The sequence below is a fragment of the Falco peregrinus genome, chromosome 4 (genome assembly GCF_023634155.1).
Source record: "Falco peregrinus isolate bFalPer1 chromosome 4, bFalPer1.pri, whole genome shotgun sequence".
Taxonomy (NCBI): domain Eukaryota; kingdom Metazoa; phylum Chordata; class Aves; order Falconiformes; family Falconidae; genus Falco; species Falco peregrinus.
The window spans coordinates 21,653,504-21,671,566 of NC_073724.1; the positions used below are offsets into that span (position 1 = coordinate 21,653,504).

The window sequence follows — 18,063 nt, forward strand, 5'->3', positions numbered from 1 at the left end:
TAAAAATGTGAATTGCCAACAAATAATTCTCCAAAGTAAAACAACATGTGCACCCCCTCTCACACCCAGTCATGAGCAAACCTCAGACACAACCCTTTCAGAGAGGACACATGCCTGTTGTCTACACACATCAGGAGGGTTCCAGTGGAATAATTACAATTAATCCACTACTTAATCTCCTAATCACTTCTGAGCAAACTGCATTCCTAGACATTTGTTAATGACACATTCATCTTCATACCATCCTACTCCTGAAAATTTAACCAAGAAAATAAACTGAAAAATGCCCAGGTAACACCAGTTACCTCATTCAAAGCTACAAGCAAAAAAGATTTGCAGCTGAGGCCTTGCCTACAGTGGCAACTTGCTGTCACTGGTACAGGCACCGAGAGCTCTTCCGTGCTGGGGGTCTCATCACCAAGCCACCCTTGCCTGCCGCAGCAGCCACCTTCCACTTCCAGTTGCTCGGGCTGGGTTTTAAGTGGCTTGTGGTCCATGAGCTGCATCAGTAACTGGATACGCAGAGTCCCCCTGCAATTCCCCTCTTACTCAATATATTCCACCTAACATATATATTGCAGATTTAAACATGCGTTGAATGAGTTTAACCACCCCACGGGATGCAATAACTAGGTGTTAGGAGGAAATTCTGAGAGCAGACAAGAGTAAGAATAGAAATTCAGGCAGTCTTTGCAACACTTCAGTTCTGTGTCTCACTTGGTAGGTTTAGAAGAGACCTGTAACACCGACTTTTTTTTTGTTTTATTACCGGGGGGAAAAAGAGTATTCCAGCATGGGAGCCCTGAAGCTAAAATTAAAAACCTGTAATTTGGGTTCAGTAGCAGTTGGTATAATTCAGATCCCAGCCACAATGAGAGGTCTCCAACATTATCAACTGTCAACAATTATTACTGGCTAGACACACAAAACAGCTTTGTTCTGAACTGGAAGCCACAACTGCAAGCAGCAGTAATTGCTACCGAAGTCAAAACACACAAAAAACCCCAGCCTTTCCATGTAAAATATGATCCAATGAAGAATCTCCACCCCTATCTGTAAAAAACAAAGAGTAAAATCCAAGACTGTATGCCCAGTAAAGGAGGGGGCTAGCAAGGAAAAGGGATCCCAAAAAGGCACTTGTTAACTATTCTGAGCTGAATGCACATTTAATGAAACATCCTGTTCATTAGTTACTGAACTTTCGTTAGCAGTTTAAGGGAAAGGTACACATGGAAGAAATGAAATGCAATCAATTTCTCCTGAAAACGCATACATTTCCACACTAATCTTCAGCAAATTCATCCCAACCAATATTAAAAACCGAATCAATTAATACTAATTGCTCACCTTATTTTCACAGAGGGATCTTCACACTTCAGCAAGCCTCAAAAAAAAAAAAAAAAGAAAAAAAGAAGAAGAAAAAAAGGCTATTTGTACAAAAGCAATTTACTTGTCTGGTCTTTTTATATCCATTTAGCTATGCACTTAATTATTTTGGCAGGTAATTCTGTCAGCTCAAGTTTCCTTCCTCACAACTACCCTTTTGCAAACTGACAGAACGAAGCAATCACGTTTTTATAACCCCACAGCCTATAGCAACAGAATAAACAGAGTCTTCTGAGTCATGGGGCGAACTCCCAAACCCACTGACTTCATTAGCAGATCGGCCATTAACAACACAACTGGTGTGACTTTCCCAGGAGACAACGATGACCAAGCGAGGAAGTGTATTTTACTAGCAACAAGCAAACATAAAAGGATTCACCTTCAATTTTTCTTAAACACGACACATACATTTTTAACACTTGCCGTATAGATAGCACAGAGTAAACCGAAGCTACATTTGTCCTCCTCAGGTGTAGAAACACAAGAGGTTTTCTGACCATCACATGCAGAGTCTCCAAGAGAGGCTTTCTCTTCCTGCGCCCCATATAACCACACTGCACTTCCAACACCACCGCCTCATTAACAGGTCTTGAAAGGTTTTTTTACACAGGTCCATTGACGTCTACAAGCAAAACCAGACAAATAGCTGTAAAAAAAAAAAAAAAGTCAATTAATGCTGAAAGTCTTCTTTTTGGTTAGTTTTATGGAGAAAATGCTGCCAAAACAGCTCTCTAAAATGCTAAGCAACTTGGATCGGCATGGCGCCAATCAATCAGTGTGTCCCTGCAGCAACCTGCACCCCTCGCCCCAGGAACAAGCCGGTGTCAGTACCGGTCAGGCTCTGGGGGGGCTTTCCCAGGGACAAAACACACCATCTGCCTAGCCTCGACTGCTCCCGAGGTGTCTTCCTGCCTCCAAAATCACCACGCTAGCTCATGTCTCACCTGTCCCAGCTCCCACAGATGGAGGGGATACACAACAACATAAGACAGCACCAAGCTGAAAACCTTTGGTTCATCTGGAAGGAGACAGCCCAGGCACCAGAGGCAGTAACACCATCAGAGAGCCTTTTGGGGCTCTTTTGCTTCAGCTGTATGTGAACGGCCAAGAAGTGACTTAAGCGGAACTAGTACCAATGTGGGGATGCAACCGCCTCAACTCAAAATGTTTCTTGCATCGTTCAGTTTCTGCACTTCCTGCATTGTTTTGCATTTTTCCTCCCTCATTCAGTCTTGGCTGATACTGCAGGGGAAGCCAAGTCGAGTTAGGGAAGATGCTTAGCCTTTTTTCACTCCCAAGTTGGAACAAGTTAAGTACTGCTAGCTGTCTGCTGCTTCGTCACCGTAACAGCTCTCCGTCTCCCAGCACTACAGATATCAAACCCTGTGGATCAAAACCCACTGTCATCTCTTAAAAAAGAACATGATAGTAAGTGGAAAAATTAACTGAAGTCAGTGCTTTCTGCGTTTTTTTACCACGGTTCTCCAGATCACCTGTCACACAGTCAGTGGAGAACAGTTTTAAAAGTGCCTCTGCACTCGTGTCACACAGGCACCTACCCAAACTCTAGGGAATGTCCATGAAGGAACAAGCTACAAACGGAGGCAGGTGCGGACAGAAATGCAGATAGGGCATGAATTAAGGCTTTCATAAAATTTTCAAACAGCACCAACACTCTGCAGGAACTCGTCGGGTGGTTAGGAAGCAGTACTCAAGGTTTTAAAGCATGCTTTCAATAAGCAAACTGAGGAGCTGATGCAACCAAAAAGAGCTCTGCTGGAGCACTGGCTGGGACGTGGAGGGAGATACCTTTTGCCCAAGGCTTCACTGGTGACTAACGGCAGCAAGTTACAGGGAAAGTGCTGGCAGAGATTAGAGCAGTGGGACCGAGTAGTGGAGCACAGCACTGAGAGCCTGGCCCACTCGAGAGGCCACTCATTGTGAAGGAATGGCTGGCAGCAGCACAGTAAACTTTCACATCTCAGGGGGTTTCCACAGCCCAGGAGATCAAAGCACTGCTAGAGTGGGAGGAGGTGGCAAACAGGAGAGGGAAGGACCTGTTTTGAGATCAGGATGGCAAGAGCTGAAGTCAGATGGGAAGCAGTCAGGAAGCCTGCCTGGGGTTAACAAGGAAACCCACATCTCTCCCCAAACCATGTCAAGAGATAAAGGCAGGCATGGGATTTCCTTCAGAAGAAGCAAATGGAACCAACACTGACAGACTAGGATAATTCAAAACAACAAAACCCACCTCCTGCTAACAATGGATGGTCCTACAGACAAGCAGTAACTGGATCCAAGCAGGGACTGCCCTGGCTTGCTGAAAGCCTGATGCCTGACTGAGCACTACATATCAGGGAGGGTGGAAAGCCAGACGGAGGGCTAATGGGATGACAAATAGGCTAGGTCACCGTACAAAAAAAATAAATAAATAAATAAAAGAAAGAAAGAAAAAAACAACAGAGGGGGAATCAAAATTCTAAGTGAAACTTTCACAACATCACTCGTTTTCTCCATGCTTTCTTCTGCGAGTAAGGCAGACAAGAAACAGGCAATCAAGGTATTCATGTTCTTGTAGAGCAGTGCTGGTATAGCAGGAAATCACGGGCAAAGTACTAGGCTACAGCTTTCTGGCATGAGGTTTTAAATCTTTATAGATGTAAGATATTTTGAGTGAGAGATGAGAGATGTTTTCCAGCTGTGGTTTAACTTTAGCCTAGAGATATGCAGTTGCTCTATAAAAGTAGTTCCTAAGATTAGTTTTTACAACAAAGGGAGAGGAAACTCCAGTCATCCAAGAGTGCTATTGTCAGCCAGTCTGAGATGAAATGGCACAGCACTGACTGATAACGATGCACGATGAGATGGCTCTCACATTAGGGAAAAAGACTTCTTTCCTTAAGCTGGTTGGGCTTAAGTTCTCCAGAGGTGGCTGTGGAGCATGTATGCCATTACATGGGGAAAGCAGGAGAGCTACTCCTCTTTGAAAAGACATTTTGCAAAGAAAAGTAGCAGAAAGGACTTTTTCTGTGATAGAAAAGCACTGCTGCAGCCCCTCCACCCTCCCCAGCCAGAGTCACATCTGCCCTCACCAATGCAAGGGTTTTGCATGAGCCCTCAGATGAGCCCACAGCAGCAGGAACAGCAATGGCAGAGGCGGAACTTGACAGCTCCTGGCTCCTAAACCTCTCTGATAGCTCTCTTCACACCGACAGTGACCGCTGCCATCCCTGAGCAGCTGCTCCTGGCACCACCAAGCCGAGCCCAGACTTTCTGGCGCAGCCACCCCACGAGCCCTGCCGCTTCACAGGGGCATCACGTTTGGCCCAAAGGACCCTGGCACCTTCCCGTGCTGTGCCAGGTCAGGGGCACACTGCAGGCAATGCACAGTCAAAACCGATGTTGGAGGTTGCCTCAAAACTTCTGCAGCCAACTTTGTCTTCATGAAACACTGTCCATCAGAGCCATCAAGTTACTGCACACCACACACAGGCTTTGTATCTATGTCTTTGCCATCACTCGGCAAAGGAAAGGGTGGTCCTGCCCTCCAGTAAGTCATACTATTAGACAAAGTAAACGAGTTGTCAATAAACCCTTGATTGTTCAATGCGACGTCACTAATGGAAAGGCAAATGTACACTGCCAGAATCCATGAGATGATAGCAATAATTTTCAAGTTACGCTTGATGTTTCTGTGATGTAGCTATTTTCAGTTGCTTTAAATCTTCTTCATAAAAGTCAGTCTTTGAATAAAATAAAAAAACCACTTGTGATTGTTCTGAGCTCAGAGGCACACATTTAATCAGCCCAGGTGTTTAAATTATTTATCCATGAGGAGGAAAACCATACTAATCTTAGGAACAAAGCACATGATGGGGAAAAACAATTAGACTTAAAGACATGCTGAATAATGTGAAGCAGTAGAGAATTCTTTCATGCACAAGATAACTGTGACCAAGGGTGTACCAAGTATTTATGTTATTGCAGCCTGGGCTGCAAAACTCAAAATACAGTGTTTCGCTGCTACTAAAAGAAGTATTTCCCAACTGTAAGGCAAAATTACTGTTTTCAACAAGCACAAAGCCCCAGTTAAAAGTTGGTACTCTCCCTAGCTTGAAAGAGCAGAACTTCTCCGATGTTTTTTTCGAAAACAAAAACAGCGTCTGGGGAAAAACAGAGTACTTTAGGAACTATTCTTCCTTAAGTAAATGTGCCATCCAGTGCTCTGGACCAGACCACCTCTCCTCATCACTTCCACATAGAAAATAATCTCTTGCCTTTCTTCTTTGATCTTAACCTTCTTCCTGCTCTACCTCGCTTCCCACAGCCAAGGGTCTGCCCAAGTTGCAAGGAAGACCTCCCAAGTGGAGGTTATACAGGGTGGGAGCAACACTCCAGCCCACTGCAGCCTTGTTAGATCACTCCCCTAGCAATGGTTGCCACGGAAGCAGCCAGTCTGGCACTACATCTAGGTCCCCAGGTGGACTGAAGGGCTGTGGTGATGCACCACGACACCTGGTTAAGAACACAAGACCTTCCCACCACCCTTGCTCACTGCCTGCTCTTTCAAGGGCAGAAATTCTTAAGTCTGCTTTAATGTTAATGGAATAGGTATCTTGGTCCAACTCTCAAATGCCTGGTCCCTCAGCCTTGGCTTTATCCACTGAAATTAATGGAGAACATCAAGAAAGAGGTGTATTTATACTGTGCACTGGAGAAAAGTAAAACCAGGTGGTGTTCTGCCAAGTAGACGCATTTATGCAACGTTGAACCCCAGCATCTGTACCTTCACTTAGAAAGACTTAGCCAATTAAGTTGATAGCACGGCACGCGCTGGCACTTTCTGAGATGCAGGAAAATACAGGCGTTTCTTATCCCAGCAAAGAATCTCTGGCTCTTCTCCCAACTTGTCACCAGTGTCTGCTGCCTCACCACCCAGCATGCAACATCGTCTGCCATGGAGGTGGGTTATGGCTACTGAGCAACAACAGCCTGTGCCTATGTGAACAAGCTAGAATCCTTTCTTGATCTGTGCCATATTGCAAAGGTTGGGCTGACTACAGAGAAAACAAAATCCTTACCTTTGCTCAAAGAGACACAGGGAGAAGTTCAAGGTATTTCAGCTCACTTCAAGCCATTGCCAGCTGGTGTTTCAATCATTTTGTTTCTATAATCTGGGCAGCACACCAAAGATCACAAGGATTTGGTTTAAGTTTCATTTTAAAACCATCTCGTAGGAGAAGAATCATTCCTCCATTTTATTAAGCAAAAACCATAGGCTGCTGACAATGCTATTATAGGCGGCAACATCAATGGAACATTTTTTTATATATATATATAAAAATAAAGGAAAACATTGAGCTAGAAAGTTACTAACAAAAATAGAAAGGAAGACCCCTGAGACATTCTCTGCAATTCCTTTTAACACAAGCCAACACTTAAAGCATCTTGGCTGAGATTCCCCCAGTAACCTACAAACCATTTTATAGCATCATTGCTCAAATCAGAGTGTCCAGTAGAGCAATTTCTAAGGGAATGACATGCCTATTATTGACAAAATCCTTCACAGAGCAAGTAGAAAACCTACAATGCAGATACATCAACTTTTTTGAAAGTAACATTGGCTCAAATTCAGTTATAATGCGAAAGTGACCTGTTTTGATGTCAAAAGTCCTTGGCATTACAGCTCAGAGGAAAAGTGTCTGTGAAACACTGCAAGAGGGACACAGTTTCACAAGGAGCAGCAAATGAGAGGAGAAAGAGAAGGAAAGGGAAAAAAAAAATTACCAAAGCAGCCCCCAGCACCACAGCCTGCCCAACTGCTCCCAGGTACAGGCAGGCGATCCTGAGTTCCCTTCCTTCTTCGGATCAATTCTCCAGCCATGGGAATCCTTCATTTGATGTTTGCTTTCAGCCGTCGTCAGCCGTTTTACTCAGTTTTGCCAGACTGCACTTTTGTTATTAGTTCTGGTTAGAGATACGGATGAGGGGGCACTTCCATTTCATTCTTTTTGGGTTTGGATTTTTTGTTTGTTGGGGATGGGGTTTTTTGTTGGTTTGTTTTTGGGGTTTTTTTACTGAAGTACCTTATGCTGTAACTGTAAGAATAATTATTTTGGAGGATGAAATTTCCCATTCTTGTTCTCATTGCAAAGGTGCATATCTGAAGATCTGCTTGGTCATTTAAGGTTTTTGAACATGTTCTCAGATAAGGACAGCTGCAATTTTAACAGTAGCTAAAATTACAGAATTTAAGAAAGGAAAATTTGATGTGATGTTTCATGCTTTAGTTAACAGTCTTCCAAGATACAAAGCTCCAGTTGCTCTGGAAACTGTAACTTGGACACAACCATGTAGATACATCAACCCCCTGGCTATAAATGAAAACACTTTAGCAACGCTGCACATTTGTGTGACAAACATTTTTAAAAACAAGCACTGCATCCTGATCTTCATACAGGTAGGGCACATCCCACAGCCCTCCGTGCAGGGCACAGTTCTCTGTCTGCATTTCCTTAAGCCTCAAGAGAAATGCTTGAGCGAGAGCCAGGAGAGCATGCAGACCTGGCATTGAGACAACGACCCTCCAGATGAGGGAGAGACGGGAAACACAGGTGGGTGGTTGAGGGATATGCCACGGATTGAAAGCAGAGCTGTTTCTTCCCATGTTTGCATGGTGCCTATCACACTGCAGGCACAGCTGGAAGCAAACACTGGTACCAAAAGAAGGACTTGGAAGACAAATGAACATGGTGGACAGGCTGGGATCTGGTACACAGAGCCCTCAGCCACTGACTCAGGAGAAGGCAGCAGGAAACCTGGAGCTGGGAACACAGCAAGTCAATGGCCGTCAGGAGAGGGAAAGCGGAGGGGGATGCTCAAAAGTAAAGTAGGAAGAATTGAGTGTGGGATGTTCATGGAGGGGGATCGGACACAGCACAACACCAGAAGCCAGATACGTGTGGGGTTTTTTTTTTTTAAAAAAGGGGAACTATTTCATACATAAACGACGGCCTGAGTGCTGGTTGCTGTGGAAACCATAACTTTGAATTCAGTGCCTAAAACCTAGCATTGCTATTTATACCATGCTCCTCACTACAGCACGAGAACTTCGGCTGAGAAACAGAGAGCTCTGGTACCAGACAAACATGGGTTCCCCCCCTCCGTTGCATGCAGTGATCCTTTCAAACAATGCCTCACAAGGTTTTTTCCGATGTTCCTGGCCACTGAATGACTACACAGCATAAGCACCTCTGATAAAAAAAGAAAAAAAACAAACTAAAACACCCCTGTCTTTCCTCTTACAAGCAAGACCAAATGAATCACTGGACATATATCAGGTAGGATTTACTGAGTTCCACTTCTGTCAAGAGCAACTAGAGATGCCAAAAAGGCATCTTTTTTAAACAACAGTATATCTTGTTTCCCTTAAGACAAATTATAGTCAGCATTGCATGAGATTATGGAGGGCCAGATCCCAAAGTCGGTTATCATTAAAGATGACAAGCATTTGTTTAAGGACTCCAGAACATTGCCTTTGATATACTGGAAAGCATAACTGGATCACTAATGCAAGAATAACAATAACAAAAAGGCTACAGATTAAATTCCTGCTGGGAGAATCCCTTTAAAAGAATTTTGGGGTTTAGTTGCTTTGCTGTTCAAGAAGGAAATGGCTTTTTTCTGCATGAGAAACATGGTTCTGGGGCAGCCAAGTGTTTCCCCTGCAGCCTGTGTGGGAGCAGGACTAATCTGCCTGTAACCAAAGCAGAGGTGAGCCAGGTCCCCACAGGTATGCCACTTTCCTCTTCCAACTCCACCATTCCAGGGCTTGGAAGGGAGGAAACAGTCCCATTCTCCAGCCACCCCTACATCACGTTTTACCTTGAGTAGCATGGAGGTGCTAGCATAGCACATTCATCGCCACTACCAAATACACACAGTAACTACCATGGCGGTGATGATCAGGTTTTAAGACGCTTTCCAGGACCTGTGCACACATCAGTCCCCAAATCAAAGAGCTCGTGGCATACAAGGGCGATTAAGGCAAAAGCTGAGGGAGAAAACCACAGCATTTTCCAAGGTCACTCGCACCTTCAAAAATCCCACGGGACTGTCCCATCCATGTGGGCTCATCAGGAAGCAGCAAGGACAACAGTTAGGTGCAATCCAATAAACAATACTCTGCCTGAACAAGGCAGCTTTGCCAGCCGAAGGGCAGCCGGGGGCTGCGCGGGGACAGAAGGAAGGACTCGGCAGAGGGGCTCCAACAGCTGCCAAGCCAGGAGGGGCAGAAGGAAGTTGCTCTCTGCAGGATCGGGCCCTTACAGCCAAGGTGAAGGCGGTCCTCATTTGCCCTTGTTCAATAATTTATATCACAGCACTGAAGTGTCATTGAAATTGACAGAAGCGCTTTAATAATACAGGAAGGGGAAAAGATGCTCTAATCACAGATTAGGCACCCAAGTAATCACTCCATAGACCTCAGCCTCCCCTAATTTATTCCAATACATTTTTTAATCAGAATTTCATACACAGCAAAATGATTAACAAGTCACGAGTACTACCTATTTCCTAGCTCCAGCAGTCTTTCGCGAGCCCAGAGTCCCGCGGCTGCGACGGAGAGGGGGAGACGGGGACGAAGGACCGACGAGGAAGGGAAGTCGGTTTCTCCCGGCGCTTCCCAATCCAACGTGGTAGCACCGAGCTGCGCGCTGGAATTACGCACCCGTCCCCGCAACTCTGTTCCAGCCCGCAGCTGTGCCCGCGCTGCCCGCCCAGCCCGGGCTGCCCTGCGCGCCCCCGCCAGCAGCCCGCACCTCCGGCCGGGGCAGCGCGGGCGGCTGTGCCCTGCGCCACCGACCCGCGGCCGAGCGCGCCGCCCTCACCTGCCGCACGCTTCGGAACCGCGCGTCCCCCGAGTGACAGCCGGTGCGTCCCCGCACCGCGGCCGCCACGGCTCCCCCAGCTCCCCGCAGCGGCGGCGGCACCCGGCGCAGAGGGGACCCGGCGGCCGCCCCTGCCCCGCGCGCCGGCCGCCCGGGCTGTCCGGGGGGGCGGCGGCCGCGGCACGGACCCCGCGCAGCCCCCCCGGGAGGCGGCGGGCCCGTTTCGGCGCGGGAGCGGCGCTCCCGGAGGCCGGCTGCCGCAGGGCCGGCCCCGCAGCCGCGCAGCGGCGGGGACGGACCCCGGCGAGGAGCCGGGCATCGCGGCGGGGCCACCCCGGCGCCGCCGCACCGGCGGGGGGAGCGGCGCCTGCTGCCGGCGGCCCACACCGTGAACAATAAAGCGGGCCCCAGCGGGCCGGGCGCCCACCCGGCCGCAGCGGAGCGGCGCGTCCGCGGCCCCCCACAGCCTGCCTGGGCACCCCGGTGCGGGCGGCGGCGGCGGAGGGGCTGCGAGCCGGGCCGCGGCCGCAGCCCCGCGCAGCGCCCCCGACGCGGGGCGCTCCGCCGGGGCGCACCGGCGTGACGGGGGATGCCGTGCAGCGGGGGACGGGGGGCGCGATCCGCCGCCCACTCACCTGCCGCGACGGGGCTCGGCACCGCGGGGGGAGTCGCCGCCGCCGCCCGCCCAGGGAGCTGCTCCCCGTCACCGCCGCCGGGCGCCCGCGGCCGCCGCCGCTCAGAGCGCGCCGCTACCAATAGGCGCCGCTGCCATATTGTTACTGCCGGCGCTGCGAGGGGCGGCGCCGGCGGCCGCCTTGGAAACCGGACGCCATTGGCTGCTCGGCGACTCAATCCGGACCGGGTGAGCCAATGGGCGGCGGCGGCGGCGAACAGCGGGGCGTTCGGAGTTGGAATGTTGTGTGACAATGGCCCACGCGGCTCCCGGGCGGGAGGGGAGGGGCCGCCCCCCGGGGGGCGGCGAGGGCGGGCGGCGCCGCGTGCGGACCACCCCCCGCACCCCTCCGCGCCGCGGCGCCCGCAACAAAAGCGGCCAATGGGGCGCGCGGGCCGCCCGCGGCGCGAGGGAGCGCGGCCAACCCGGGGGGCGGGAGCGGGGAGCTGCGCGCGGCGGGCGAGGCTGGCGCGCGGGGCGGCGGCGGGCGGCGGAGCGGGACCGCGAAGTTCCAGCGAGCGCTGAGGCGGAGCGCAGGGCCGCACCGCTCCGGTGGGGGGAGAAGGCCCCTGGCCGCTGCTGGCGGGTCGGGAGCTCTGAGAGGAAGGTGCCTGACCACCTGGGAAGTCGGTCTGACTTCGAGGAGGTCGGGAGCCGTGAGGGGAAGGTGCTTTGCCCCCATCCTCGTCGGGGGGGAAGGAGCCATTCCCGACCCCCTCGAAGTCAAACTGACTGACTGCTGAGGTGGGCGAAGCACCTTCCCCTCGTGGCTCCCGGCCCCCTGGAAGTCCCCTGGAGCAGTGCTGAGCTTTCCCCATCTCTCCCTCCTTCACGTTCTCCACCAGACACTTCCAAGGAGCCACCACCCAGCGCTCACTGATGGAGCCGCATCTTTCACCCGGGCATTGTCTACGCTTGCTTCCCTTGCTGCAAGTGCCATCCTGTGCCATGTTCCCCTTCCTTGTTTGCTGTTCTCCGGAGACCACCAGGCACCAACCAAGGGCTATCCATCTACGTGGCTCAGACGCACGCAAGGTGCAGTGGCTTTTTCCCTGTGTCAGCCTGCTCATGTGCTGTTTCTCCAGCTAAAGATTTTGAGAGAAATTAAGCCAGTGCTTTAGCTGCACATCACGCGCACAGACTCCATTCAATGGGACACAGGGAAGCCAGAGAGCACCTTGTCACAAGCGTTGCCCCAGCTGCCAAAGCGTTCAGGTTGTTTTTTTAAGTAATGACTCAGCTCAAACCTGGATAAGTACATTTTAAAATGCATTAATAAATAAACATGAGCTGTGTCTTAACTGAAAGTGTTTTACAAAACCTGCCAAGCTGCATAAGTTGTTTTTTTTAACCACAAAAAGGTGGAAGCGCCTCCCCATGAACTTTGAAAGTCAAAATGGGAAAATCCAAATCAGTTGTCATTGTTAATTTTAATGCTTGGGTTTGTATCAAATAAAGAATTTTCAAATACCGTGTATTTGTTCTACCTTTAAAAATCAAATAAGAAATCTCAGCTCTCTACTCACTAATCACTATGTTGCTTGCAAATCAAATCCAAATATGAAGCATCAGTTTTCTTCATCAAGCCATTGATTAATTAATGGCAGGTTTTAAATGGCATTACCACACCAAGCACTTTAGTCAGAGCATTTAATCAGCAAGTTTAAATGCAGGTCCTTTGCTGACATTGATTTTTAGGTAAAATTCCTCACTGATTCAGCCAGGAGGTCTTATTAAAGTTTGGTATTGTGCTATGGCCCCAGATTAGGAAAGTTCAGCTAGTCCAGTGGCCACTCAGAATAATCGTACAAACCCAGGCAAGTGACAGCTACCCCAGATGTGCAGTTTGTTTTATAGTTCACGGTCGGTAGTATAACTTAAAATCAGATCTTCAAGGTGTCCGTCAGCTTATAAACAAACGTATCCCACCAGACTATGGGTTGCATGTCGAACTCTGTGTACCCAAGGGCCGTCCTAGCCCCGTGTGGGGCTGCTGCACCTCCTACATCATCCCAGACCAGGAGGACAGCCCTGACCCTCGGCCACCTCAGCCCTTCAAGTCACAACTAGGACCACAAAGGGGAGTCATGCTTGACCAACCTGATAACCTTTTACAATGAAATCTCTGGCTCAGTAGATGAGAGGAGAGCAAGTGGGTATTGTCTACGGTGACTTCAGTGTGGCTTTTGGCACTGTTTACCGTAAGATCCTCACAGACAAGATGATGAAGTATGGGCTGGATGAGCAGAGAGGTGGAGTGAAAACTGAACAGCTGGGCCCAGAGGGTGGTGATCAGTGGTACAAAGTCTAGTTGGAGGCCAAGAACAGTGTACCCCAGGGGTCAATACTGGGTCCAGTCTTGTTCAACATCTTCATTAACAATCTAGACTATGGGGCAGTGCACCCTCAGCAAGTCTGCAGATGGCACAAAACCAGGAAGAATGACACAAAGCAGAGAGTTGTGCTGCCATCCAGAGGGACCTAGACAGGCTGGAGAAATGGGCCGACAGGAACTTCATGAAGTTCAGCAAGGGGAAGTACAAACTCCTGCACCTGCAGAAGAACAACCCCATGCATCATTATATGCTGAGGGCCACCCAGCTGGAAAGCGGCTTGGCAGAAAAGGACCTTGTGCCCTTGCAGCAAAAGTGGCCAAAGGCACCCTGGGCTGCATTAGGCAAAGCATTGCCTGCAGGTCAGGAGAGGTGATCCTTCCCTTTATTCAGCACTGGTGAGGCCACACCTGGAGTACTATGTCCAGTTCTGGGTTCCCTGGTGCAAGAGAGACATGGACACACTGCACAGAGTCCAGCAAAGGGCCATGAAGATGGTGAAGGTACTGGAGCATCCCTCCTATGAGGAAAGGCTGGGAGATCTGGGACTGTTCAGCCTGGAGAAGAGAAGGCTCGCTAGGATCTTATCAATGTAAACACCTGGAGGGAAGGTGCAAAGAGGACGCAGCCAGGCACCTTTCAGTGGTGCCCTATGACAGGACCAGAGGCAATGGGCACAAACTGAAACACAGGAGTTTTCTGCTGATCATTAGGAAACACTTTTTCTCCTTGAGGGTGACTGAGCACTGGCATAAGTCGCCCAGAGAGACTGGAGTGCCCCACCTTGGAGATACTCAAAAGCCATCTGGGCAACTGGCTCTAGGTGGCCCTGCCTGAGCAAGGAGTTGGACCAAGTGCCCTCCAGAGCTCCCTTCCAACATCAGCCATTCTGTGATTGTATAGACAGATCCTCTGTACCCTGGCCTCCCTCCCCTCCTGCAATTATACGCACCTCCTCCACTTTGGGCTTTATATGTCTGATTTTGCACCACCATCATCTCTGACCACAACTGCAACCTGTCCACTGAGCAGGTATAGGTTACTGGCTCGACCAAGTGGGGCCAGGCAATGCTGCTTTGTCATCACATGCCAGTTAAGTGGTGATGTGTTGTCCCACCAAGCAGGTGTGCCTGGCACAGCCCTGCTTTATTTTGGTTTGTCCTGCAGCCCAGGATCAGCTTATTCCATGTTGCAGGCAGCTGCACACAGCCCAGGGAAGATCTGCCCCTTGGTTAGTGCAGGCTGTGCTTGGTTCCCCAGCCGACGTTTGGGCACACTTGATACTCACGTTCCTTTATAACAATGCCTTGTGATTCTTTAAAGTCTCACAGCTTGGCTATTAGTTGTATGGTTAATAAGGTTTCTAACTCTGATTTGATTTGCCATTTTGGAGAACTTCTAGTGAAGGGGAAGAGAAATGTCATGGTAAAAAAAGGGGGGAGAACATGATTTCAACTGTCAACTAAGGTGAAGCTACCAAAGACAGCAGAAGATCCTCCATGCAGCATGACTGCTTTGGCCAAGCAGTGGTTGAGGAAGGCTATTACCACTTCCTAGGTTTGGCCAATACCATCCAGCTGCAGGTTGCTTTGATGACGAGCTGTCCTCACAGAGCAAAATCAGAACAAATTAAAAAGGACACTCCCATTTCACATGATTCTGCAAATAGCCAGAAGGACTGGATTAAGCTGAGCATACTGAATTGTCCATGTGTTACCAATGAGCCTACGAAGTTACCACAGAGAGGAGAACTGAGATATGTTAAGGGGGGCTGAGGAAGGCAATACGGTGCAGAAGATCTTTATTACATGGAGAACCGGTGGCATCAGTGGGATTGTAAATCGCAGGAAAATGAAGTCAGAAGGGACCTCTGGGAGCCTCTGGACCAATCTGCTCAAAGCAAGGCTAATTTCAGTCACGGAGGTTGTGCATGGACTTGCCTCATCAAGGTTTTAATATCTAAAAGGCTGGAGGTTTCACAGCTTCTGGGCAGCCTGTGCTCCTTGCACACCGTGAGCTCCAGCCCCTAGCTGTGTTCTTCCACCCGACACACCCCAGTCTGCCAGTCTCCCTTGGTACAGGGGCTTTCATATGTGTCCAAAGGAGAAATCCTGCAGCTGTCACCGTGGTTTGAGACAAACACAAAGCAATAAATCAGCCAATCACCCAGCAGCTCCTGTTCCACCTGTACTGTCCATTTCTCAGCCCACGGCTCCTGCAGAGCACCATACAGCAATGTACCATATAGCTCCCTCAAGGCTCCTCTCACACCCAGTATCTACTCTGTCCTATAGGTCCTCTGCAGTACATGGAGAAGAACAGTAAGAAAAAGCTAATGGTGAAGGAAGGCCAGGACATTTTCTAGAAGCTTGTGAAATACAATGGTAGCAAGACATATCCAGTGGTGTATGAGAGTTTGACCCCAGAGAGGTGCTGTTGCCTCCCGCCTCCATAGTGCATGACACTGGCATGGTCCTGCTTAAACACTGGTGTGATTTTCAGCAGCTGCCCCAGAACAGGGTGAAACCAAAAGGGTCAGGGGCACTGACGTATAGGTGACGTCTACCATCAGGCCAAATTGGGGAATATTTCTGTTCCTGTGGAAAGCTCGAGGTGTCTGAGGGAGGAGGGAGCTGCCCCCCCCCCCCCGTATCCCATTCACTGTTCTGCTCTACAGATGCTTATGTCAGCACCAGTGGGGAAAAGGCTGAAACCCCTGCAGGGACTGCTCTTCTCTGCCAAGACAAAGGCTTGGGCGCTGTTGTGGTTTAACCCTGAAACCAGAACCAGTGCACATCAAACAACAGCACAGAAGAACCATCACCCCCTCCTCAATGCTGCCACCCCCCTCTCCTGCTGTGGCCCCTCACACGCTGGATGTAGCTCCTGCAGTCAGCTGCATGTGGGCAGGTGGCTGCAACTCAGCAGACCTCACTGCACAACTGGGGCTTATGCCAGCTAATATAGGCACATTTTTAAGTAATCCCACTTCATTAGCTACTTTTCTAGGGCCTCAGCACATAATGAGTGAAATCCATTAGTCATCTGACAGTTCTAGTTATTCTGCATGTCAGGTCCTATCTCTCATTTATATATCCAGACTGTTACGGCAAGCTGTGTGCTAGTTGTACCCCTCCACCTACTCAGTGCTAATTTAAGAGTTGTTATTTTTGGCTTGCAGTGATTGTGTTCATAAAAAGTTCAGTTTCCTCCAAAAAAAAATTTAAAGGAAGCAGAATGCAGGGTTGAGCAGAAAACCCCCCGCTAAACACCATTTGCCCAACATCAGCAAACCTTGTTTTCAGGTAACATAGCAGAATTAAAGCATCTTCCTATGAAGATTCTGTTTGAGTTTTCGAATGATTGAGTTGCAAAAAAACGTAGCTGTTTTTGACAGGGGCATACAGCAGTACCTCACTCAGAAAAAACAACTTGGCAATTCGCAATGAACAGAGTATTAACTTATTGCAAGGATGCTAATTCTGTGACTGAAAACATAACATAGAATTTGCCTATCAAAAAGGATGTATGGATGAGGAAAGCAAAACCACAAAGTTCTGTCCCTACTCCAGACATTCCTTTTCCATTTGTAAAATTAATTATCTGTAAATAATGCATTTTTCTCTTTGTAATGCATGTTTCAGTATTTCTCCTTTACACGAAGAAAGCTCTTATTCCTGAGCAGTGCACTTGTGCATCTGAGAGATGGGAATGGCAGAGGATATTTCAAGTTGAAAAATTGAAAAAGGGGTTTATAAAATGGGAAATGGTTCTTTGAAAAATAATTGTAGACTGTTACAACCTTTCAAGGATGTCCTGCTGTGTGCATGTAAGCTGACATTTTATGATACTGAAGTCCTAACCAGGCCATCAAAAGTGGATTGAATTAGGACTTCCGTCCTGGTGAGCTTCGTGCCTTCTTCTTACTTTCGTATTAGTTTTGCCTGTAGCTTAAAAAAAAGTTGTTCACAACCACTCAGTGGTTGTTGCCTTCTTCTTTCTTTGAAAACAGGAACAACAATTTAAAAATGGAGGTTTCTTTCTGGCTTTTAAGTGAAAGGAACTCGGGTGGATCCAAGAGCCTGAACTCTGTAGTTAAAAGTAACTATCCCTGTTTAATATCCCTGGTAGCAGGGACAGTCTGCTTCCATGAATACAGAGTATGTGTTACCCTTTACAGTCCCTTGAAGAAGCTCTCCCAGGCCTTTGCACACTTCAAAAATTGTAATAATGCCTTCCCTGTTTTTTTCAGCCAGTATTTGTCTGAATAATTTTCAGGCTGCAGCAGGGCTAATAGTAGGATTGCATCCTTGCACAACTAGGATTATGTAAAAGAGGAGATGCATTTGATGAATTATTGTCCACCTTAGGCTCTCTTTTGAAAAATGCTGTTATCTGTGTTCACTGCTGGTTGTGAGTGAAGTGATGCGTAAAATCAGAGTACTTTGGATAATGGCAAAGTCTGTGCTCTCCCAGGGGTAGGTATGATTGCTCATGTCATAAGGAAGGCAATAGCCCTTGCTTCCAATCCCGGTTTTTGTTGTTGGTTTATGGTATTAAAGGGTTTCTTTCAATGTCATTACTAATTTCATAGAATCATAGAATGGTTTGGGTTGGAAGGGACCTTAAAGATCATCTAGTCCCACACCCCCTGCCACAGGCCGGGACACCTGCCACTAGACCAGGTTGCTCAAAGCCCCATCCAGCCTGGCCTTGGACACTTCCAGGGATCGGGCACCCACAGCTTCTCTGGGCAACCTGTGCCAGTGCCTCACCACCCTCA

General features: G+C 48.7%; 1 protein-coding gene across 3 annotated transcripts in view; it reads right to left on the bottom strand.

Moving 5' to 3' along the window:
• The window catches only part of TIAM1 (TIAM Rac1 associated GEF 1), a 195,266-nt gene extending 184,205 nt beyond the window's left edge, over positions 1-11,061 (bottom strand). For all 3 annotated transcript variants that reach the window (XM_055801745.1, XM_055801742.1, XM_055801743.1), the window contains exon 1: positions 10,910-11,061. The gene's annotated coding sequence lies outside the window, so the exon portion shown is untranslated. The remainder of the gene's footprint in view (positions 1-10,909) is intronic.
• Positions 11,062-18,063: the final 7,002 nt, after the last annotated feature.